Here is a 15,406-nt window from a genome sequence, read left to right as displayed (position 1 = left end):
TGATTGGTGCAACGTCATGACGTAGATGTGACGGCATCACCGGAAGCTATAAAGGGATGTCCGGCGCATAGTAGCGTCAGTTATCGCTCTTCAGCATAACGCTCTGTGTATATTGTCCTGTCTATTTACTGTTGTACGTCTTTCTAGCAAAGTAAATTAAATATATATAGAGTACAAATGGCGACTAAGAGCACTGAGTTCAGGCGGTGTGTGCCTCCGTGTCCTCGATTTATGTCAGGCACGGACACACACTCGCTTTGTGTTCTATGTTTGGGTGTGCAGCATGCCACAGCGGCTCTCGAGGGAGCCGCTTGTGAGCATTGTGAGAAGCTCACACTCAAGGTGCTTCGCTCGCGGCTGGCCGTTTTTAATGACGGCGGTCAGCCCCGTGAACCCCGTGGTTCGGGACCCGCAGTCGCTGAGGCGGCTCGGCGTCTCAGATCATGGGGTTCACAACTGGATTTGTCAGCGGAGATTGAGACTGCCGAGGCACTTTCTCAATCATCCGCTGACAGTCCAGATGACCGTCCTCCCCGTGTGGAAGCCCGCGCTGCGGCTTCTTCCCCCGGGGTGGGCGGTCCGATGCTCGTGCTCTCTGGTTCTGAGGAGCCAGATGAGTTCGACATCGAGGCGGGGGATGAAGATATATTGTCGCCACTTCATCCACCCGTCAATGAGGAGTTAGTGGAGGTGTTGACCCGTGCTGTGGCCAAATTAAATATTGAATGGCCACAAGAGAGGCAGGAGATCCAGCCACCCAGCAGGCTGGATGACCGCTTTCTCTCTCGCCGGGCTCCAACACCTCGCCGGGGCTTACCATTTTTCCCGGACCTGCACAACGAGTTGAGCAGGTCCTGGAATAAGCCTTATTCAGCGCGTGTTTCCAACCCCCCGGTACTGGATTATTCTAACGTACTGGGGGCGCGCGAGGCTGGTTATGGGACGATGCCGCGGGTGGAAGATGCTCTCGCGAGCTATCTTTCGCCCGAATCGGCATCGTCCCTTAAAGCCCCGGCACTGCCCACCAAGCCATGCCGTGATACATCTGCGTTGGTGGGCAGGGCATATATGGCGGCTGGGCGGGCTGGTAGTTCCCTGCATACATTATCTATTTTGCAGGCATACCAGGCCGACCTCCTCAAGAGCTAGATGAGGGAGAGGGTCCCTCCCCTGAAGACATTTTAGAGCTCCGTAAAGCTGCTGACCTGTCTCTCCGCATCACCAAGGAGACGGCCCGTGCCATCGGCCGCTCCATGGCATCTATGGTGACTGTGGAGAGACACTTATGGTTGAATTTATCGGGGATGAAGGAGAGGGATAAAACCTTTCTCCTTGATGCCCCGATTTCGCCTTCTGGTCTGTTCGGCGACGCCGTTAATAACGTCGTCGACAGATTTCAGGAGGCGAAAAAACAGTCAGCAGCTTTTCGGCAGTTTCTCCCTCGTCGCTCTAAGGGGAAGGCTGCCCAAAGCGGGCAGCCTCAGCCGTCCACTAGCTCCTCGCACAGGCAGGTGCAGAAGGAGAGCGTCGCTTTTCGAGCCCCTCCTCCGGGAGCTTGGCAACAAAGGCGGCGCTCTCAACAACAGCAGCAGCAGCCTTCGAGGCCGAAGGGCGATCTGAGGAACGTCATTCTGGCTAAGAAGGCTGCTGCAAAAAGGTCCTAGCATCGGCTGGACCTTTAAGAGCGGTCCCCCCCGCGCGGACGCAACCGAGGTTGTTCTCCGCGCGGCGCTCGGGGGAAAACGATGTGGTAATCCCGCCGTCACTGACGCTTCGGGCCACATCGTTTTCCCTGGGACAGGTGCTGTCCCAGTCGCCTCAAAAAAGACCTGCGACGGAACAGCGCTTGTCCCCACACACCGAATATCGACTCCAGCTGCTCCCTGCCGGGGCTCTGCTTCAGGGGGCTGGGGACGAGATTCAAATAACACCCGAGGTCAGCCTCGAGAGGCTGATTCCCTTAGTAGATTATCTCGGCGCATGGAAATGCCTTCCGAATATATCAAAATGGGTCCTGCGTACTGTAGAGACAGGGTACAGACTGCAGTTCGATCACCCCCCTCCAAAGTTCAATGGGGTGACATGGACTGCAGTGGTGCCACAGCGGGTTCGGGTAATGGAACTAGAAGTAAAATCCTTGCTGGCGAGAGGAGCCATAGAAAAGGTTCCGATGACGGAGAGGGATGCCGGGTTCTACAGCCGGTACTTTATAGTTCCAAAAAAGGATGGAGGGCTACGGCCGATTTTAGATCTGAGGTATCTGAACCGGTCTCTGAGGAGATTCAGGTTCAAAATGTTGACTATCTCTGCCATCGTGAGTCAGATCCAGCCCAAGGACTGGTTCGTCACGATAGATTTAAAAGACGCCTATTTCCATATATCCATCCTTCCATGCCACAGGAAGTTTCTGAGGTTCGCTTTTGGGGGCGAAGCATACCAATATCGTGTACTTCCGTTCGGTCTAGCTCTTTCCCCTCGCACGTTCACGAAGTGCATGGATGCAGCTCTGGCTCCATTGAGACTGCAGGGCATCCGTGTGCTGAATTATATCGACGACTGGCTAATCCCGGCGCAGTCGTACGAGATGGCAGTTCAACATCGAGATGTAGTTCTGTCACACATCCAGTGCTTGGGGTTGAGACTCAATTCGAAGAAGAGTGTGTTACAGCCGGCCCAGAAAACGAGTTTTCTGGGGGTAATATGGGACTCGGTTTCGATGCGGGCACATCTATCTCCCGCACGAATCGAGACCACTCTAGCGATAGTCTCAAAAATAAAGCTAGGCCAGAATATCACTGTAAAGCACTTTCAAAGAGTATTAGGGTACCTAGCGGCAGCATCCAATGTCATTCCCTTCGGCCTGTTACACATGAGGGCTTTACAGTGGTGGCTAAAGACCAGGGGGTTCTCCCCCAGGGGGAACCCTTTTCGTATGATCAGAGTTACGCGCAAATGCCTTCGGGCTCTAGTCATATGGAAGAAAGTCTGGTTTCTGTCCCAGGGACCAGTGCTGGGAGCATCGTGTTGCCGGAAGACCGTTTCAACAGATGCATCCCTCACTGGTTGGGGCGCGGTCATGGAAGGCCGCTTTGCGAGAGGTCTGTGGGAGGACCGTCATTCCTCCTGGCACATAAACTGTCTGGAGATGATGGCGGTCTACAAAGCTCTGAGGAGTTTTTTCCCGGATCTCCGCGGACACCACGTTCTGGTCCGCTCAGACAATATGGCAGTCGTGGCGTATTTGAACCGCCAGGGGGGGTTGAGGTCGCGCCCTCTGTGCAGACTGGCGCATCTCATCCTCCTCTGGTCACAGGAGAAATTGTTATCACTCAGGGCTATGTACATCCCAGGGATACAAAATCAGGGGGCAGACATACTGTCGAGGCAGGGGCTGAGGCCCGGGGAGTGGCGGCTCCACCCAGAGGTGGTGGAGCAGATATGCGAAAGGTTCGGCCCAGTGGAAGTGGATCTCTTCGCGTCTCGAGAGACGTCCCACTGTCCGCTGTGGTTCTCCCTCACTCATCCAGCCCCATTGGGGCTGGACGCCATGGTACAGACGTGGCCGAGGCTGCGTCTGTATGCATTTCCCCCGATCGCTCTGCTCCCCGGGGTCCTGGAGAGAGTTCGGCAGCAGGGAGTCAGTCTTCTTTTGGTGGCTCCTCGTTGGCCGACTCGAGTATGGTTCTCAGACATCATAGCTCTGCTGGTGGGTCACCCGTGGCAGGTCCCTCTGAGGAGGGACCTTCTGTCACAGGCGGGGGGCACAATATTTCACCCCCGGCCAGAAATATGGAGCCTGTGGGTCTGGCCCCTGAGGGGGCCAGGTACCAGGAGGCGGGACTACCAGCAGACGTTATAGAGACCTTACTCAGCTCTAGGGCTCCATCAACTAGGAGATTGTACAGCCTCAAGTGGAATGTCTTCGTCACTTGGTGTAGAGAACGTGAGGTGGATCCAGTTAACTGCCCGGTGGCTTCAGTGCTGGAGTTCCTCCAAGATCGTTTCTCTGCAGGGCTTACCCCGTCTACACTCAAGGTGTACGTGGCTGCCATTGGGGCTTTCCACACTCCTCTGGGTGATGGGCAGTTGGGTAGGCACCAATTGGTTGTACGATTCCTCCGCGGGGCTAGGAGGATGAGGCCTGTAGTCAGGACCAGGGTTCCTTCCTGGGATCTGGCGGTGGTTCTCGAAGGACTGGCTGAGGCTCCCTTTGAGCCACTAGAAACAGTTGAACCTAAGTTTCTGACCCTTAAGGTAGCTTTCCTTTTGGCTATTACATCTCTGAGGAGAGTGGGGGATCTTCAGGCCTTGGCTATTACGCCGACTTGCCTGGAGTTTGCCCCCGGGGGAGTAAAAGCTATCCTGCACCCTAGACCGGGCTACGTGCCTAAGGTGCCTTCTAGTGTGGTCAGATCTTTAGTTCTACAGGCTTTCCATCCTCCGCCTCATGTGACGGCGGAAGAAGGGAGACTTTTTCTATTGTGCCCCGTCAGGGCTCTTAGAATATATATTGAGAGGTCAGCACAGTGGAGGAAATCTGAACAACTTTTAGTATGTTTTGGTCCGCCTAAGAAGGGGTTGCCTGCAGCTACTCCCACTATAAGTAACTGGATAGTGCAGGCGATTGCCTCGGCATATCAGGTGCGCGGTCTGCCTTCACCTATAGCCGTAAGGGCACATTCCACCAGGGGCATGGGCTCCTCGGTGGCTCTTCTTTCGGGCGTTCCAATGCAGGATATCTGTGAGGCGGCCGGTTGGGCCACTCAACATACTTTTATTCGATTTTACAGTCTTCACCTCCCTGCGACTCCCGGCGCCAGGGTGCTCCAGTCCTAATTGTGCCTGGGTTCCAGCTTCACATTAGGGCAGGCGTACCCTTGGTGTGGCATAGTGGGTACTCGTTCCCCAATTCGTCGTTTCGACGCAGTGCGAAGTTCCCTCGATATAGGGAACGTCTCGGGTTATGTATATAACCCTTGTTCCCTGAGAGGGAACGAGCACTGCGTCTCGTCGCCACACCGCGTATCGCCTGAGAGCGTTCTGCTTCATCGCGATAATTGACGCTACTATGCGCCGGACATCCCTTTATAGCTTCCGGTGATGCCGTCACATCTACGTCATGACGTTGCACCAATCAGGATTGGACAGGTTTCATTCATACTTCAGATGCGGTTATGCTTAGGGAGCATTCCCCAATTCGTCGTTTCGACGCAGTGCTCGTTCCCTCTCAGGGAACAAGGGTTATATACATAACCCAAGACGTTTTTATGCCAGTTGTTGAATTTTGTGTTGGGCCAAGCAAAAATGGCCATCTACATCAGTAGAAAAACAAAAATAGAACAAAGTTTGTTTCAGGACAGCGACAACAAGGTCTTTTCAAAAATGGTAAAGTCAAGAATCACAACTGATTTTAATTATTATAAAATGGCGAATGACAAAATCACGTTTGAAGGTATATGGTGTTGCAAAGAGGTTTTGTGTGTTGTAATTGATGATGATTTGATTTTTACTTTTTAAGTGGTAGAGAATATGTGAATGTGAGTGCTGTATTACACTGTTGTACCCCCTATTAATTGGAATAAAGTGTTGTAAAAATCAAATCTCTCTCTCTCTCTCTCTCTCTCTCTCTCTCTCTGAGAATGAAGGAAAACAGAAGAAAGACTATTCGTTTGTGAAAATTAGGGCTTTCTTGCAAAAAACTAAGAACATGAAAAACGTGCAGGTTGTGGATTTTTTTCCTGATCGGAGAGTGTTTATTGAGTCAGTTGCAACACTAATGAGGGGTGAAGGAACTGAACAATTTACTGTGCAAGAAATGTATAGGCTAAAGAAATTTGTTGTTAGATTGAGACAAGAACTACAAACTGAAAATGGTTTCGAAACAACATAATTATTTGTGTTCATTTCTTCTGAGTTATGTGTTGTGCCAGTTTTTTACACTTTTATTAATGAGTGCAATAAGGGTGGGTTCACTCAATATAAACGGTGCAAGAGATATTAAGAAAAGAATGATGCTCTATGAGCTAATAAAACAAAAGAATATAGATGTAATGTATGTACAAGAAACTCATAGTGATTGCATGAATGTAATTGATTGGAAAAGGGAATGGGAGGGAGAAGTGATGTTAACAAACATGAGTTCTAATAGAGGAGGAGGGGCTGTTTTATTTGCAAAGAGGTTTTTGCCTGTATCATATAAGGTGGAAGAAGTAATAGCTGGGAGGCTTATGATAATACAGGCAACTTTTGAAAACTATAAGATGGTGTTTATAAATGTGTATGCCCCTACGAATGGTACAGAAAGGACTCTTTTTCTGAATAGTATAAATACGACTTTGCAGAAGTTTAACACTGATGAATATGTTTTTTTGGGTGGAGACTTCAATTGCACAGAAAATAAAATGTTGGACAGAAACCATGTAGAGCCTCACGCGGCTTCAAGTCGAGTGCTTCGGGAGCTGATTGAAGCACATAATTTATGTGATTTATGGAGGGAATTTAATGGCAATGTGAAACAGTATACATGGTTACACACAAGAGAAAATTCTCTCTCTATGGCAAGACTTGATAGATTTTATTGTTTTAAACACCATGTAAATGTTGTAAAAAAATGTGAAATTGTGCCGGTTGGTTTTTCGGATCATTTTTTAGTTTTATGTCAGGTTTTTATTGCAAATGTGAAGGTTAAGAGTGCATATTGGCATTTTAATGTATCTTTGTTAAATGACTTGAATTTTAAAGAAGCTTTTTGTTTCTTTTGGAGTCAGTTTAAATTAAGAAAAGAATGTTTTAATGATTTGAGACAATGGTGGGACTATGGAAAAATTTAAATAAAAATGCTTTGTCAACAGTATGCTTTCAATGTGTCTCGAGACATCACTAGAGACATGAGAAAATTAGAATCTGAAATTATTAATTTACAAGCAGTGGCAGATGTTAAAAAAGGACCAAGACAAGTTGAGACATTAAAATCCAAAAGGTCTCTTTTACAAAATATGCTTGGTATAAAGGCACAAGGAGCTCTGATAAGGTCAAGGTATCAGAACTTGGCTCAAATGGATGCCCCATCAAAAATTTTCTTCAGCTTGGAGAAAAAAAATGGCCAATGCAGATATATTCACTCTTTACGGTCAGAGAGTGACCAAGAGTTAACTGAAACAAGTGATATAAGACGGAGAGCTGTGAGGTTTTACAGTGATCTGTTCAAGAGTGAATATAAAGAGAATGAACAGGTGTCTGCCAGTTTCCATGATGGATTGCCCAGTGTTGCTGAGGAGTCAAAGGCAGATCTGGAAAGACCCTTGTCTAACCAGGAACTTTGGAATGCCCTTAAAGATATGGAGGGTGGGAAGTCTCCTGGTATTGACGGACTCCCTGTGGACTTTTATAAAGAGTTTTGGTCTGTGCTTGGTGAGGACCTACTGAGCGTTCTTAATGAGAGTCTGACTGAAGGCTTGCTGCCTTTGAGCTGTCGAAGAGCAGCTATAACATTGCTTCCTAAAAAAGGAAATTTACAACAGATTAAGAACTGGCGTCCTGTAAGTTTGTTATGCTCTGATATGAAGATTTTATCTAAGGTTTTGGCTAACAGACTGAGGGAAGTAATGGGCCAAGTCATTCATGTGGACCAGACCTATTGTGTGCCAGGTAGATCCATTTTAGATAATGTTCATCTAATAAGAGATGTTTTGGATGTGTCAGGTTTTTGGGGGTGGACTTAGGGCTCATCTCTATGGACCAGGAAAAAGCCTTTGACAGAATTGAACATCAGTATCTGTGGAAAACTTTGGAGGCTTTTGGTTTTGGTTTGGAATTTATTAAAATGATTCGAGTGCTGTATCAGAACATTGAAAGCATGCTGAAGGTCAATGGTGGTTTAAGCGCCCCGTTTAATGTTAGTAGGGGTATAAGACAAGGATGTGCGCTTTCAGGAATGTTATACTCCCTAGCTATTGAACCATTGTTAATACAATTAAGGAGCAAAATTGTGGGCTTATCATTGCATTGTACAGAGTTACAACACCAGGTGTCAGCATATGCTGACGATGTTGTGATAATAGTAAATAGCCAGAAGGATATTGACAATTTGGAATCTGTGGTAAAGAAGTTTGGTTTAATTTCATCTGCTAGAGTACATTGGGAGAAGAGCATTGCTCTGGCAATTGGAAAATGGGAGAATGGTTTACCAAAGTTACCGGGTGAGATGATATGGAAAAGGGGGGGGTTTAAGTATTTGGGAGTATACCTGGGTGATGAAGCTGCACAACAGAAAAATTGGGAAGGAATTGTGGAAAAGATAGAGGGCAGACTTAAAAAATGGAAATGGATTCATCCACAAATGTATTTTCGAGGAAGAGTTCTTGTAATTAATAATTTAGTTGCATCAACATTGTGGCATAAATTGTCATGTGTAGACCCACCTGTTGGCCTGTTACCAAAATTACAGGCAATTTTAGTAAATTTCTTCTGGGACAAATTTCACTGGCTTCCTAAAAGTGTGCTTTACTTGCCCAAAGAGGAGGGGGGCCAGGGCATGGTGCACTTGCAAAGTAGGCTAGCGACTTTTCGCCTACAATTTGTTCAAAAGTTTTTGACTGGCTCTGCAGATTTGGTATGGCAAATGATGGCCAAAACCTTACAAAAATCTTACAGAGAGTAGAAGGTCTTGGTATGGACTCTGCACTCTTTCTAATGGACCATAAGAACATTTGCCTTAATGGATTACCACCCTTCTATCGTGGACTTTTCAAAGTTTGGAGACTTTTTATCATTCACAGGCTGGAGAAAACAGACTCATTGTACTGGTTGCTTGAAGAACCCTTGGTTAAAGGGGCCAGGCTCGATGTAACAGGAGAAAACATGATGGGACTAAATCAGATACTTTGCACCTCCAGGAATGTCCAATTGAAGCATATAGTTGAGGTGTCTGGACCCGATCTGGAAGATATTAATGCAGTTGCCACTTTGTTGGGACAGAGATCAATTCGTCATACTGCAAAAATAGTTGAACTCTGGAGAGGAAAATTAACAGAGGAGGAATTGAAGTTGCTAAAAGGATTTAAAGATGGGTCCATAAAGTCGGATGAGAAGGATCCTTTTCCGAACCTTGGTCTTACTCCAGATTTAAAAGATGCATCAGGACCTTTATTGGATTTGAAAGGTTTAAAGGGTTTAGACTTGGCTGTGTTAAATGGTAAAGTGATGTACAAATGTTTTGTGAAAGTTTTTAACAGAACAATGTTAGACAAGAAAACTGATACAGTGTGGCGAGAAAAACTTGCATTAGATGAAGGAATAAAACCAGTGTGGCGGGTGCTGTATAAACCACCATTGACGAAACGTGTTGGTGATTTACAGTGGAGAATTTTACATGGTGTTGTGGCAGTAAATGCTTTTATATCTGTTATTAATTGTAATGTTGATTATAAGTGTATTTTTTGTGGATGCCGAGAGACTGTTTTTCATTGCTATTTGGAATGTAGAAGATTGATGCCACTGTTTGACATATTAAGTAAGGTTTTTTTTTAATTTTGGAGAGGTATATACTTAAATTGCATTTATTTTGGGAGCTGGCTATAGTCAGAATCAAAAGATGAAATGGCAGGTAATTAATTTTTTGATAGGTCAAGCTAAACTTGCCATACTTGTTACACGGAGAAATACAATTGAGATTACACATGGTAAAGAGCTTTTACCTATGTTTAAAGCTTTTGTAAAGTCCAGGATTACAATAGATTTTAGGTATTATAGAGCAATGAATGATGTTGATAATTTTGTACAGCAGTGGTGTTATGATGATGCTGTGTGTTCAGTGGTGGAAGAGGAGTTGTGTTTTGATATTTTGTGGTGTTAATTTTTTTGGAGGAATTGAAAAAGTGATGTAATAAAGATGTTTTTATAAAATCAAATCAAAAATCTCTCTCTCTCTCTCTCTCTCTCTCTCTCTCTCTCTCTCTCTCTCTCTCTCTCTCTCTCTCTCTCTCTCTCTCTCTCTCTCTCTCTCTCTCTCTCTCTCTCTCTCTCTCTCTCTCTCTCTCTCTCTCTCTCTCTCTCTCTCTCTCTCTCTCTCTCTCTCTCTCTCTCTCTCTCTCTCTCTCTCTCTGCAAGACGAGATGGTGCTGGCTTTTTATGCTGACTTTTTCCTGGCTGCAGCCAATCAGTGAAGCTGGAGTTAATGGGCAGCAAATCAGCAACAGGTGATCCCAATCACCTACATGAGTGACAGTAGACATGGAGAGAAACAAAAGAAAACAAACACCACAAAGCACATAAAACAATTACAAATAAAATACATCTTAAGACGTAACACGAGAAGATTGAATGTGTTTCTAAATACAGATATCTCGGTATTTTAATAGATGAATCTCTTTCTTTTACTTCTCATATTCAGCAGCTGGCAAAAAGATTAAAACTTAAACTAGGGTTAGGGCTGGGCGATAAAACGATAACGATAATTATCACGATATAATTTTCCTCGATAAAACGATAACAACAGGTCGATAAATTCTCGATATAATGCTTACGCGCTATGCGTAATGCTGCGCATGCGTATTGCAGACCGGGCGTCTGGGTGCTGCACGCGGTAATGTTTACAGTCTGTGGCTGACAGGCTTGGAGGATCGGAGATAAGTGGAGCGATAAAAATGAGCAATAATGAAGAAAATGCAGCGCTCACAGCCAGCTCGGAGGACACAGATATCGTTGACAAGTTAGTTCGCTCAACTTCAGTGGTTTGGAGATATTTTAGCGATCCCATCCGACATAAAACAGAGCGACGTGCGTGGACTGCTTATCATAGGTTCACGTTCACCACACAGAATTTAATTATTAAATTATCTTGTTTCTTCAAAGTCCTTCCATGCAGCCCAACATGCAGCCCAACACAGCGGTGAATCTACATTAACTACATTCACACACCGGCTTATTACCTTGTTAGCTGTAGTGGGTGACTTATTTACAACAGGCTAACGTTACCAAACTATAATCACTAAAACATCGGACTTGTACATTGCTATCATAATTGTTTGTCTTTGGTGATGTATTAATGACTCCGCATCGCCTGTATCAAAAGAGAAATAATGTCATCTGGTGTTTAAAATGAATAAAATAGACTAGACAGCCCTTACTGGAGATCCACAAATACTGAACTTTTCTCTCTCCCGACCAGCCCACTGTCGGTGCATGAGGTGTGTGTGTGTGTGTGTCGGTGAGATGCACGGTGGAGCAATCCACTGTGAGGCAAGAGAAGGGGCCTCAAAATGTTTCTTAAAACGCTTTTTTTTGACCGATTGCGTTCTTAGTGTTTTACTTAGACAATTAAATATATAAACGCTCAATATTGCATTATTTGTTCTGTTTCAGCTGCGAAAATCGTTCACAGCAGAACCGCAACGCGTCTCACAACAACGTGTGTAAATGAACGATTCATTGTTTGAATGAATCGTTTGAATGAACGACTCAATGACTCGCTCATTAAGACGGCCACCTGCTGCCACCTACTGGTGGTTTAATTTGATCTTTAAACATACTTTCCAACATGTCTTATTTGTCTATTCAAAACTACAAATCTCAAAACATTATTTAATGCTGTTGTAATTTTTCAGTGTACATTATTTAATTTGATTGGTAACAGCCCTTATAGTGTTTTATTTTAATTAAATGTATTGATCAAAATTACAAATATAAAATAAAACATGAAACTTAGCCTATAGTTAATAAGATTAAGGGAAAATGCCCTTAATAAAAGGTGAAAATATCACAAATTTCAAATGATTCAATAAAAATAAAAACCACAAATATGCAGATTTAAATATGTCAAAGCTGATTGAACACTGGTGAGAATATTGCTTCAGAATAAATTATATTTACAACACACAAACACGGACAAGCACATGAACATGCTTAATGTCAAGCCCTGTATAATGATATATTATTGATATATAGTGTTGAGTAAAAAAATGCTGACCACAGTTAAGATTTTAATAAATAAATCTACCTCAGTTTAAATAAATTGTTCACTTGTTTGGCAAGTGTTTGTCATGTTTTGACAATAAAGGATAGATTAAAACTACAGCTAACTGTCTGTTTTCTACATATTTCACTCATGAGCAAAAATATGCCTTTAAACTTTAAAGAAATAAAGATTTTACATTTATCGTGATATTTATCGATATCGACTGATATGCTAAATTATATCGTGATAATTTTTTTGGGCCATATCGCCCAGCCCTAACTAGGGTTTTATTTTAGAATCAAATCCTGTCTCTCATTCGAATCTAAAAAGAGGTTAGTTGCTGGTACTTTTATGTCTATTATTGACTATGGTGATGTTTTATATATGCACGCTTCGTCTCAAAGTTTACATGCACTGGATACTATATACCATGGAGCTTTGAGGTTCATCACTGGTCTTAAAGTCCTCACTCACCACTGTGAACTGTATGAACGTGTTGGATGGTCTTCTCTGTCAACACGGAGACTTCAACACTGGTATGTTTCTATATATAAGGCTATTTTAGGTCTTCTTCCATCCTACCTCCTGACCTACATCAGTGTAAAAGATATTGGGACTTACAATCTTTGGTCCCAGGATCTTGTTCTTCTGTCTGTACCAAATGTTAGAACTGAGCTGGGGAAAAAGGCATTTAACTTTGCTGCTCCCTTTGCATGGAACAAGTTACAGAAACATTTGAAACTTAATAAGCTTGTCTCATTGGTTACTTTTAAGAGGATATTAACTGACTTGGAAGCAGCCACATCTGGCTGTAGTTGTTATGCATGATATGCTAAGGATTTGTGGTTGTTGTATCTGCTATTTTAGTTGTCTTATGTTATTGTGTATTCTGTGTTGTATGTATGGTTGTACTGCTTCCTATCTTGGCCAGGACACTCTTGGAAAAGAGATTTTTAATCTCAACGAGTACTTTCCTGGTTAAATAAAGGTAAAAAAAAAAAAAAAAAAACACATCTTTATCATCATCATAGCATGGTCGCTTATTCCCACAAACTTATATTTCACATTTTCGACATATTACTCCATTACTCCTTCTTTCCTTCTAGAGGTATCTATCCCAAAACAGCAAGAGCTGTTTGAGGATTAAATGGCCCCACAGCACAAGTATTCCTTTAGAACAGTTCTTATTCAAACAATGTGTAAAGCTAGAATACTTCACTCCACTCAAAACAAATAAACTCCTTCTTCCTCGTTGCTTCTCTTTGCTGTACCACTTCCTGCTACCACTAGGGCGTGCTCAGGGTGGTATGGCTGTAAGCGAAAGCTGCTGACAAATTTGGGCCATTTAAGGAATTCAAACACTCTTATTTATTTTAATTTATTTTTTTTCTTTCTTCACCCATGAAACAAAAATGTTTACAGCACCTGGTATTCCCAGGCGGTCTCCCATCCAAGTACTAACCAGGCCCGACCCTGCTTAGCTTCCGAGATCAGACGAGATCGGGCGTGCTCTTTTTAAAAAAAAAATTGAAATTCAAAAATTTACAGTTCAATTTCAATTGTTCACATTAATCAACATAATCATGTCATTCGTGTTATTTGAGTCTTCAGAACATACAATTTTACCAATTATACAAAACCTCTTTTCAAGCCCCCTCTTTTATGAATTTATTACCAGTTACGAAGAATTCCTTCCCATCATCTCATCCCATATTTGCAGCGTATTTCAATATCTCTTTTCATTATTGCTTTGAACAAGTCTTTTATTTTGACTTTTCTCCCTTCAAAGTGTGCATAATTCCGTCTACACACGACCGCTAACCTGGCATGACTTAATACATAATTGATAAACCAAAAGTCCATTGATTTCTTCTTCCTAAACACTCCAAATAAAAATACTTTCCTCCATCCCTCCTCCAAATCCACCTCCCCAAAACAATTCTTTTTTAACAAATTTTTTAAGAAAACAAAAAAAATCTTTTAATTCCTTACATTCCAAAAAATAATGCAAAAAAGTCTCATGTTCATTGTTGCATACATCACATATTGCATTGTTAGCATTGTTTATTTTGTTTAGGACCACATTTGTATTTATTTAACTCATTCATCACCCACTCCGGCATATCGATTACACTCATTACATATACACACACTGACAGCAAAAGATTATTAACCACAATTATTTTCCCTTTTATCCTTAATTTTCTTCCTTTCCACACAGTACACACTGTTCTTATCTTATTTATCACTCCAGTCCATGTTATATCCCTTGCCTCTTTAGAAACTACCCCCAAATATACACCTAACATCTTCATGTACTTTTCCTCCACCCTCACACCTACATCAGCTCTTTCTACTTCTCCTATATACATTAATTACGATTTTTCTCTGTTTATTTTCGCCCCTGATGCCTTTCCATATTTTTCTAAACTCTAAAACCTTTCTCACACTGCCTATCTCCCTTACCATCACTGTTGTGTCATCGGCATACTGGTTAATTACACACTTCCCTCCATATGGCAACTCAATTCCTTTTATTCCCTTATAATTAATGAGCAAGGCCAACGGTTCTACTGAAAGGGCGTATAATAAAGCAGATAGGGGGCAGCCTTCACTGACCTTCCCACCTCAAATGTATCTGTCAATATCCCGTTCACCTTTACGCAGCTTCTTGCACTTCCATACAATCTCCTCACCCATCCTACAATTCTCTCCCCAAAACCAAACTTCTCTCTTTTTTGAATGTATTTCATATATATATATATATATATATATATATATATATATATATATATATATATATATATATATATATATATATATATATTAGGGGTGTAACGATACGCGTTTTACTCTGTTTTACTCTGCCTTCTTATTTAGAGACCCAGGAAATACCCCGTACACTTCTCTCCTTCCTGTGCATATTTTGCCGTACTTCTCAAAATCGCTCCTCTACATTTTCCCCTCTCATATCTCTAACCTCATTTTGGCTTCTATATACTTTCCAATACAATATCCTTCTTCATCATCTACTCTGCTGAGTTCCATCCTCACTTGTTCCCTGAGCTTCCTTTTTTCATTCATCATCTTTTCTTTTCTTTTCTTGCGATACCACATGCTTAAACTTTTGATTTTATTCTTTACCTATCTCTTTCCAACATCCTCATTTAATTTATCTTCCTCCATGCATTCCTCCAACCACTGATTTTCCAAAAGTAATAATTCTTTCATCTGTTGTTTATACTCCTCTTCCTTAATATACACTGCGTTTAATATACACATCCCCCCACCCTCCTCCCTTCTTCCAACTTTTATTGCAAATCTAACCCCCTCATGATCACTGAAATTATTTCGCTGATGTCTTACTCCATCTATATAGTTTATGGTATCTCCTTGTACTAACACAAGATCGATTCTACTGTTTTAATATTCCTTCTTTCATCTGCCTCCTTG

The sequence above is a fragment of the Pseudorasbora parva genome, chromosome 6 (assembly GCF_024679245.1).
Source record: "Pseudorasbora parva isolate DD20220531a chromosome 6, ASM2467924v1, whole genome shotgun sequence".
NCBI classification, from domain to species: domain Eukaryota; kingdom Metazoa; phylum Chordata; class Actinopteri; order Cypriniformes; family Gobionidae; genus Pseudorasbora; species Pseudorasbora parva.
Note: the sequence above shows the minus strand (reverse complement) of the source record.